This window comes from Lolium rigidum, chromosome 2, assembly GCF_022539505.1.
Source record: "Lolium rigidum isolate FL_2022 chromosome 2, APGP_CSIRO_Lrig_0.1, whole genome shotgun sequence".
Taxonomy (NCBI): Eukaryota; Viridiplantae; Streptophyta; class Magnoliopsida; order Poales; family Poaceae; genus Lolium; species Lolium rigidum.
In genome coordinates this window covers 16,467,173-16,476,799 of record NC_061509.1, presented here as the reverse complement: position 1 = coordinate 16,476,799, position 9,627 = coordinate 16,467,173, and the positions used below count along the sequence as shown (strand labels likewise).

Sequence of the window (9,627 nt, the reverse complement as noted above, 5' to 3'; positions counted from 1 at the left end):
ATATGTAATGAATGCAGCGATCAAAGCAAAGGTAATGACATGAGTAAACAAGTGAATCATATGACAAAGACTTTTCATGAATAGTACTTCAAGACAAGCATCAATAAGTCTTGCATAAGAGTTAACTCATAAAGCAATAAATCAAAGTAAAGGTGTTGAAGCAACACATAGGAAGATTAAGTTTCAGCGGTTGCTTTCAACTTGTAACATGTATATCTCATGGATATTGTCAACATAAAGTAATATAACAAGTGCAATATGCAAGTATGTAGGAATCAATGCACGGTTCACACAAGTGTTTGCTTCTTAAGGTGGAAGGAGATAGGTAAACTGACTCAACAATAAAAGTAAAAGAATGGTCCTTCAACGAGGAAAGCATCGATTGCTTGTATTTGTGCTAGAGCTTTTATTTTGAAAACATGAAACAATTTTGTCAACGGTAGTAATAAAGCATATGAGTTATGTAAATTATATCTTACAAGTTGCAAGCCTCATGCATAGTATACTAATAGTGCCCGCACCTCGTCCTACTTAACTTGGACTACCGGATCTTCGCATGCCATGTTTCAACCAAGTGTCACAAAGGGGTACCTCCATGCCGCCTTGTACAAAGGTCTAAGGAGAAAGCTCGCATTTCGGATTTCTCGCTTTTGATTATTCTCAACTTAGACATCCATACCGGGACAACATGGACAACGAGATAATGGACTCCTCTTAAATGCATAAGCATGTAGCAAAGTTATTATTCTCATATGAGATTGAGGATATATGTCCAAAACTGAAACTTCCACCATGGTTCATGGCTTTAGTTAGCGGCCCAATGTTCTTCTCTAACAATTTTGCATGCTCCAACCACTAAAATGATAGACCTTCGGACAAGACGGACATGCATAGCAACTCACATGATATTCAACAATAGTTGATGGCGTTCCCCGAAGCATGGTTATCGCACAACAAGCAACTTAATAAAAGATAAAGTGCATAAGTACATATTCAATACTACGATAGTTTTTAAGGCTATTTTGTCCCATGAGCTATATATTGCATAGGTGAATGATGGAATTTTAAAGGTAGCACTCAAGCAATTTACTTTGGAATGACGGAGAAATACATGTAGTAGGTAGGTATGGTGGACACAAATGGCATAGTAGTTGGCTCAAGGATTTTGGATGCATGAGAAGTATTCCCTCTCGATACAAGGTTTAGGCTAGCAAGGTTATTTGAAGCAAACTCAAGGATGAACAAGTGCAGCAAGACTCACATAAAAGACATATTGTAAACATTATAAGACTCTACACTTGTCTTCCTTGTTGTTCAAAACTCAATACTAGATATTATCTAGACCTTAGAGAAACCAAATATGCAAATCAAATTTTAACAAGCTCTATGTATTTCTTCATTAATGGGTGCAAAGCATATGATGCAAGAGCTTAATCATGAGCACAACAATTACCAAGTATCACATTATCCAAGACATTTTAGAATTACTACATGTAGCATTTTGCAATTCCAACCATATAACAATTTAACGAAGAAGAAACTTCGCCATGAACATTATGAGTAAAGCCTAAGGACACATGTGTCCATATGCAACAGCGGAGCGTGTCTCTCTCCCACAAAGTGAATGCTAGGATCCATCTTATTCAAACAAAAACAAAAACGAAAACAAACCGACGCTCCAAGCAAAGAATACAAGATGTGATTGAATAAAAATATAGTTTCGGGGGAGGAACTCGATGATGTTGTCGATGAAGAAGGGGATGCCTTGGGCATCCCCAAGCTTAGACAGCTTGAGTCTTCTTAAAATATGCAGGGGTGAACCACGGGGGCATCCCCAAGCTTAGAGCTTTCACTCCTCTTGATCATAGTATATCATTCTCCTCTCTTGACCCTTGAAAACTTCCTTCACACCAAACTTCAAGCAAACTCATTAGAGGGTTAGTGCACAATTAATAATTCACTCATTCAGAGGTGACACAATCATTATTTTCACTTCTAGACATTGCATAATGCTACTGGACATTAATGGATCAAAGAAATAAATCCAACATAGCAAAAGAGGCAATGCGAAATAAAAGGCAGAATCTGTCAAAAACAGAACAGTCCGTAAAGACGAATTTTAAGATGGCACCAGACTTGCTCAAATGGAAAAACTCAAAACTAATGAAAGTTGCGTACATATCTGAGGATCACGCTCGTAAATTGGCAGATTTTTTCGAATTTTCTACAGAGGACTGTGCCCAGATTCGTGACAGACAGCAATGCTGTTTCTGCGCAGTAATCCCAAATATAACATCAACTTTGACATAGAAACTTTACTTGGCACAAAAACATGATAAGGAGAGGTTGCTACAGTAGTAAACAACTTCCAAGACTCAACAAAACAAAAAATTGCTGTAGTAAAAACATGGGTTGTCTCCCATAAGCGCTTTTCTTTAACGCCTTTCAGCTAGGCGCAGAAAGTGCAAATCAAGTAACATCAAGAGTAGAAGCATCAACATCATAGCTTGTTCTAATAATAGAATCAAAAGGCAACTTCATTCTCTTTCTAGGGAAGTGTTCCATACCTTTCTTGAGAGGAAATTGATATTTAATATTACCTTCCCTCATATCAATAACAGCACCAACAGTTCGAAGAAAAGGTCTTCCCAACACAATTGGACAAAATGCATTGCATTCGATATCCAAGACAACAAAATCAACGGGGACAAGGTTATTGTTAACCGTAATATGCACATTATCAATCCTCCCCAAAGGTTTCTTTTTAACATTATCGGCAAGATTAACATCCAAATAACAATTCTTCAATGGTGGCAAGTCAAGCATATCATAAATCTTTTTAGGCATAACGAAATACTTGCACCAAGATCACATAAAGCATTACATTCAAAGTCATTGAATTTCATTTTAATGATGGGCTCCCAACCATCTTCTAACTTTCTAGGAATAGAAGTTTCAAGTTTTAGTTTCTCTTCTCTAGCTTTTATGAGAGCATTTGTAATATGTTTTGTAAAGGCTAAATTTATAGCACTAGCATTAGGACTTTTAGCAAGTTTTTGTAAGAACTTTATAACTTCAGAGATGTGGCAATCATCAAAATCTAAATCATTATGAGCTACAGCAATGGGATCATTGTTCCCAAGGTTGGAAAAAATTTCAGCGAGTTTTATCACAAGCGGTTTCAAGCAGTTTTAGCAATTTCGAGCAGTTTTGTTCGCTTTGCACTAGGAGTAGAAACATTGCCAACACCAATTATTTTACCATTGATAGTAGGAGGTGCAGCAACATGTGAAGAATTAGCATTACTAGTGGTGGTAATAGTCCAAACTTTAGCTACATTATTCTCTTTAGCTAGTTTTTCATTTTCTTCTCTATCCCACCTAGCTCGCAACTCAGCCATTAATCTTATATTCTCATTAATTCTAACTTGGATGGCATTTGCTGTAGTAGTAATCTTATTATCAATATCATTATTAGGCATAACTTTCAATTTTAAAAGATTAACATGAGAGGCAAGCCTATCAACTCTAGAAGCAATAGTATCAATTTTATCAAGCTTTTCCTCAACAGATTTGTTAAAAGCAGTTTGTGTACTAATAAATTCTTTAAGCATGGCTTCAAGACCAGAGGGTACACTCCTATTATTATTGTAAGAATTCCCATAAGAATTACCATAACCATTACCATTAGCAGAAGGATATGGCCTATAGTTATTACCCGAGTTGTTCCTATAAGCATTGTTGTTGAAATTATTATTTTTAATGAAATTCACATCAACATTTTCTTCTTGAGCAACCAATGAAGCTAAAGGAACATTATTTGGATCTACATTAGATCTACCATTCACAAGCATAGACATAATCACATCAATCTTATCATTCAAGGAAGAGGTTTCTTCAACGAATTTACCTTCTTACCTTGTGGAGCTCTTTCCGTGTGCCATTCAGAAGTAATTTATCATCATATTATCAAGAAGTTTTGTAGCCGCCCCCAATGTGATGGACATAAAGGTACCTCCAGCAGCTGAATCCAATAAATTCCGCGAAGAAAAATTTAGTCCTGCATAGAAGGTTTGGATGATCATCCAAGTAGTCGAGTCCATGGGTTGGGCAATTCTTTACCAAAGTTTTCATTCTCTCCCAAGCTTGAGCAACATGTTCGAGTATCTAATTGTTTAAAATTCATTATGCTACTTCTCAAAGATATAATTTTAGCGGGAGGATAATATCTACCAATAAAAGCATCCTTGCATTTAGTCCATGAATCAATACTATTCTTAGGCAAAGATAGCAACCAATCTTTAGCTCTTCCTCTTAATGAGAAAGGAAACACTTTCAATTTAATAATATCACCATCTACATCTTTATACTTTTGCATTTCACAAAGTTCAACAAAATTATTGAGATGGGCAGCAGCATCATCGAGAACTAACACCGGAAAATTGTTCTCTCATAACAAGATTTAGTAAAGCGAGGTTTAATTTCAAAGAATTCTCGCTGTAGTAGCGAGGTGCAGCAATAGGTGTGCATAGGAAATCATTATTATTTGCATTTGTGAAGTCACACAATTTAGTATTTTCAGGGGTATTCATTTTAGCAACGGTAAATAAAACAAACTAGATAAAGTAAATGCAAGTAACTAATTTTTTTTGTGTTTTCGATATAGAGAGCAAGACAATAAATAAAGTAAAACTAGCAACTAATTTTTTTGTGTTTTGATTTAGTGCAGCAAACAAAGTAGTAAATAAAATAAAGCAAGACAAAAACAAAGTAAAGAGATTGAGAAGTGGAGACTCCCCTTGCGGCGTGTCTTGATCTCCCCGACAACGGCGCCGGAAAATTATGCTTGATGGCGTGTAACTCACACGTTCGTTGGGAACCCCAAGAGGAAGGTATGATGCGCACGGTAGCAAGTTTTCCCTCGAGAAAGAAACCAAGGTTTAATCGAACCGGTAGGAGCCAAGAAGCACGTTGAAGGTTGATGGTCGCGAAATGTGATGCGGCGCAACACCAGGGATTCCGGCGCCAACTAGGAACCTGCACAACACAACCAAAGTACTTTGCCCCAACGAAACAGTGAGGTTGTCAATCTCACCGGCTTGCTGTAACAAAGGATTAAACGTATCGAGTGGAAGATGTTTGCAAAGAAAACGGTAAAACAAGTAGATTGTATGCTATGTAAAGAATAGGACCGGGGTCCACAGTTCACTAGAGGTGTCTCTCCCATAAGATAAAAGCATGTTGGGTGAACAAATTACAGTCGGGCAATTAACAAATAGAGAAAGACATAACAATGCATATACATGACATGGTAAATATAGTGAGATTTAATTGGGCATTACGACAAAGTACATAGACCGCCATCCAACTGCATCTATGCCTAAAAAGTCCACCTTCAGGTTATCGTCCGAACCCCCTCCAGTATTAAGTTGCAAAGCAACGAGACAATTGCATTAAGTATGGTGCGTAATGTAATCAACAACTACATCCTTAGACATAGCATCAATGTTTTATCCCTAGTGGCAACGGCACAACACAACCTTAGAACTTTCTGTCACTTGTCCCGGTGTAAATGCGAGGCATGAACCCACTATCGAGCATAAATACTCCCTCTTGGAGTTAAGAGTAAAAACTTGGCCGAGCCTCTACTAGTAACGGAGAGCATGCAAGATCATAAACAACACATGAACAATAGATTGATAATCACCATAATCATAGTACTCACTATCCATCGGATCCCGACAAACACAACATATAGAATTACATATAGATGATCTTGATCATGTTAGGCAGCTCACAAGATCTAACAATGAAGCACAACAAGGAGAAGACGACCATCTAGCTACTGCTATGGACCCATGGTCCGGGGGTGAACTACTCACTCATCACTCCGGAGGCGACCATGGCGGTGTAGAGTCCTCCGGGAGATGAATCCCCTCTCCCGGCGAGGGTGCCGGAGGCGATCTCCGAGAATCCCCCGAGATGGGATTCGCGGCGGCGGCGTCTCTGTAGGGTTTTCCGTATCGTGGCTCTCGGTGCGGGGTTTTCGCGACGGAAGCTTTAAGTAGGCGGAGGGTCAACGCGAGGGGCCACACGAGGGGCCCGGGGGATAGGTCGGCGCGGCCGGGGCTTGGGCCGCGCCGGCCACCCCGGCTGCCTCGTGGCCCCACTTCGTTAGGTCTTCGGTCTTACTGGAAGCTTCGTGCAAAAATAGGACCACAGGCGAAAGTTTCGTCCAATTCGAGAATATTTCTTTACTAGGATTTACGAAACCAAAAACAGCGAGAAAACGACAAGCGGCTCTTCGGCATCTTGTTAATAGGTTAGTTCCGGAAAATGCATAAATATGACATATAATGTGCATAAAACATGTAGGTATCATCAATAAAGTAGCATGGAACATAAGAAATTATCGATACGTTGGAGACGTATCGGCGTCCTGCGGCAACAAGGCTGCCAAGGCCGCCTTGGCCGACGCTGCGTCGTGCGAGAAGACGCAGGCGTCGATCACGAAATGCCTCGCCGACGTCTCCTCGACCTTTCTCTCCCGCGACAAAAAGACCAGACCAAAGGTGGGCCGAGCTGCTCAAGAGGCAAGAGGAGAAGGCTGGAGCTCAAGAAACGCGGGGACGACATGTCCCTCGCCGAGAACGTCGACAGAGGGAATGTCTCCCCGGACGCGAGCGGCGCACAACTTCTTCAAAGGCCGGATCCTCGACGACATCGAAGCCAAAATGGCGGCGGCGGACGCGGCGGCCACGGCGGCGGCATCGGCATCGGCGGCGGCGGCGCGCGCGGCAAGAGCGGGCGACGCGTCTTCTCTCGCTAGACCTGCGTCGGCCTCTGCGTCGGCGGCGGAGCGGACGCACCATGCACGAGAACGGGCGGATCGTGACGAGGTCGTCGTGCTCGACGGACTGCGTCGACTCGGGATACGACGCCGTCGCCCAACCCCTTCCCCTTCTTCTAATTTGCATGCACCACCGGTCACGTAATATGATCGCGCGCCCGGTACTTTGATCGATCGCCGCTACTCGATCGCGACGAATCGGCGGGAACGATCTCTTTTGAATGCATCTATTTGAATTTCGATTGGGGGCGGCGTTTGGGGGACGCGGGCGGGAGCGACGTCCCCCAAACGCGGCACGAACAAAACACGTCCCCCAAACGCTCAATCCGGCGCGGTTTGGGGGACGGTTTGGGGGACGTGGATCACCCAAGGTTTATCGAACTCAGGGACGTGTTTTGTTCGTGCCGCGTTTGGCGCCACCTGCTGGAGATGCTCTTAAAGGAATTTTTGTAATTCATTGATATTTTCAATCCGGATATCTGCTTTGGGCTTTTGGGGTTGGGATCTGGGGCGCGTGCTAGAGTACTCCGCGGAGAGCCCTATCCTCTTCCTCCCTCCCGCCTCGGCGGCAGCACGCCCGCCCAGTCGACCACTATGGCGGCGACGGCGCACCTCGCCGACGAGCTCCTGGAGGAGATCTTCCTCCGCCTGCCCAACCCCGCCGGGCTCGCCCGCGCGTCGATCGCCTGCCTCCGTTTCCGACGCATCATCACCGACCGCTCGTTCCTCCGCCGCTTCCGCAAACTCCACCCGCCGCCGCTTCTCGGGTTCGCCGGCACGCGCGGCTTCCACCCTGCCGAGGTGCCCCACCCCTGCGCCCCGCTCGCCCGTGCCCTCGCCGACGCCGCCGATTTCACCTACTCCTTCGTCCCCAAGCCCAAGAACGGGCTCTGGACCCCCTGCAACGTCCGCGACTGCCGCGTCCTCCTCCAGAGCAGCGAATGCGCCCACTTCAAAAAGCTCGCGGTGTGCGATCCGTTGTCACGGCGGTACCTGCTGCTTCCGCCCATACCTGACGACTTAGCCGTCGAGGAAAAGGAACTCATCGAAATCGAGAGCATGCTCGCTCCCATCGGCGAGGATGAGGACGAGACCTCCTTCAGAGTTATCTGTCTGGCCAACTACAAGAGCAAATTGGTCGCGTATGTCTTCTCTTCCGTCACTGGAAATTGGTGTGTAGCTGCTTCGCTCAGCTGGGTTTCTTTGGGCACAGTACTTCAGCCCGTTTATAATCTGTCCAATTGCAACCACCTAGACGGCTACTTCTACTGGACGGGTCTTTCGAGTCAGGGAGACAAGCTGCTTGTGTTGGACACTCGCAGCATGGAGTTCTCCACTACCAACTTAATGACCGGGTACCCTGCTCAACCTATGAATCAGTCTGACCTGAGCAGATGCAAGTGTTCCGTTGTAGCCGGTAGAGGACAAGAAGCCCTTGAGGTGTTTTCTCTCGTTGCTGATCAAAGTAGACCAAGCTCGCTGGCTGTCCATCATATCATTCAAAAAAATAATGACGAAACTTCCATGGAATGGCAGCTGCAGAAAATTATACCATTGCCTGGCAAGTATTTCTGTTTCACCGCAGGTGCAGCTGACGGATTCTTGTTCATCAGAGCCATCATGCATATGGAAGTTGAGCTGAGCATTGATAAACTGTGGAGTATTTATGCCGAAGAACATTTGTTTTCGCTAGAGGTCCAGACTTCTCAATTTACGAAGGTTTGTAGGATGAGAACACACGGCAATGGTGACCATATTTACTGGTACTTCGGTTTCCCTCCATCGTTGTCAAAACCCAGTATATGATTTGGTAAGTTTATTTATGATTGCTGCTGTCCTAATTGTTCATGTCGAAAGCAATCGTTTTATACAAATGTATGTGAACTTGTGAAACCATGAAATGAGGGCTATGAAATGAAATTTCTTTTATTAATTGCCCGTGTTAGAGTCAGTTAATGAAAACAACTTCATTGCATAGCGGGAAAGGTATGTATGTCCTGCAAAATTTGCATATGATCCATCTCGATTAATGTTTGAGCGCCAGTAACATGTTACCAAATGTTTTAGTTTACCATTCACATCTTAGACTGCTACTTTTTCTGTATACTGCTTCTCGAAAGCATGTGAATCAGCAGCTTATGTGCATTTAGTCATAAAATTTAATTGTATTTCCAATTTTGCACATAAGGCATTACTGTGAAACGATGGAAGCAAATATATCTATTGCATCAAATTGATTTGCTTATTATGAGTTTTAACTAATTAAATATATCTGCAGGGATGAACTCACTTCGCATTTGGAGTTCTCTTGTTTGGGCCATGCGTCTGATGCCTTTGAGGAGAAATGGAGGATGTACATGATGATGCTGAGAAATATCCTGGCTAGATACAGTACTTGATCCTTGGGATTATTCATTAGGAATTAGCCATTATGTTCTTTGATATGTCTGTATTAGGCTTATTTAACCAAGGCGTGCTGTAAGCAAGCTGAATTTTCCGGAATCTGCCTCTAATATGTAAGAGCTGTATCGTTCTTTTGTGTTGGAAGCTGTTATGACCGGCCTGGTCTACCGCCGGAGGGGGCCCATTGGCCCAACCGGCCAAGCTTAGTTAGGGGCTTAGCCCAGTTAGCAGATTAGGGTTTCGCTAGTTCTCTTATATATACGAGTTGTAATAGACTAAATCAATCAAGCAATAATCAGATATCATTATTGCCGACTCCCGGAAGGAGTCGGCCTTCTCTTGCTCGCGCCGCCCAAGCCCTAGCCGCCGCCGCCG

General features: G+C 43.4%; 1 long non-coding RNA gene across 1 annotated transcript; it reads left to right on the top strand.

Moving 5' to 3' along the window:
• Positions 1-8,597: 8,597 nt before the first annotated feature.
• On the top strand, positions 8,598-9,398 carry LOC124686015. The gene is made up of 2 exons (XR_006997690.1): positions 8,598-8,659; positions 9,128-9,398. It is a non-coding gene; the product is annotated as an uncharacterized LOC124686015 (long non-coding RNA).
• The last annotated feature ends 229 nt before the right edge of the window (positions 9,399-9,627 follow it).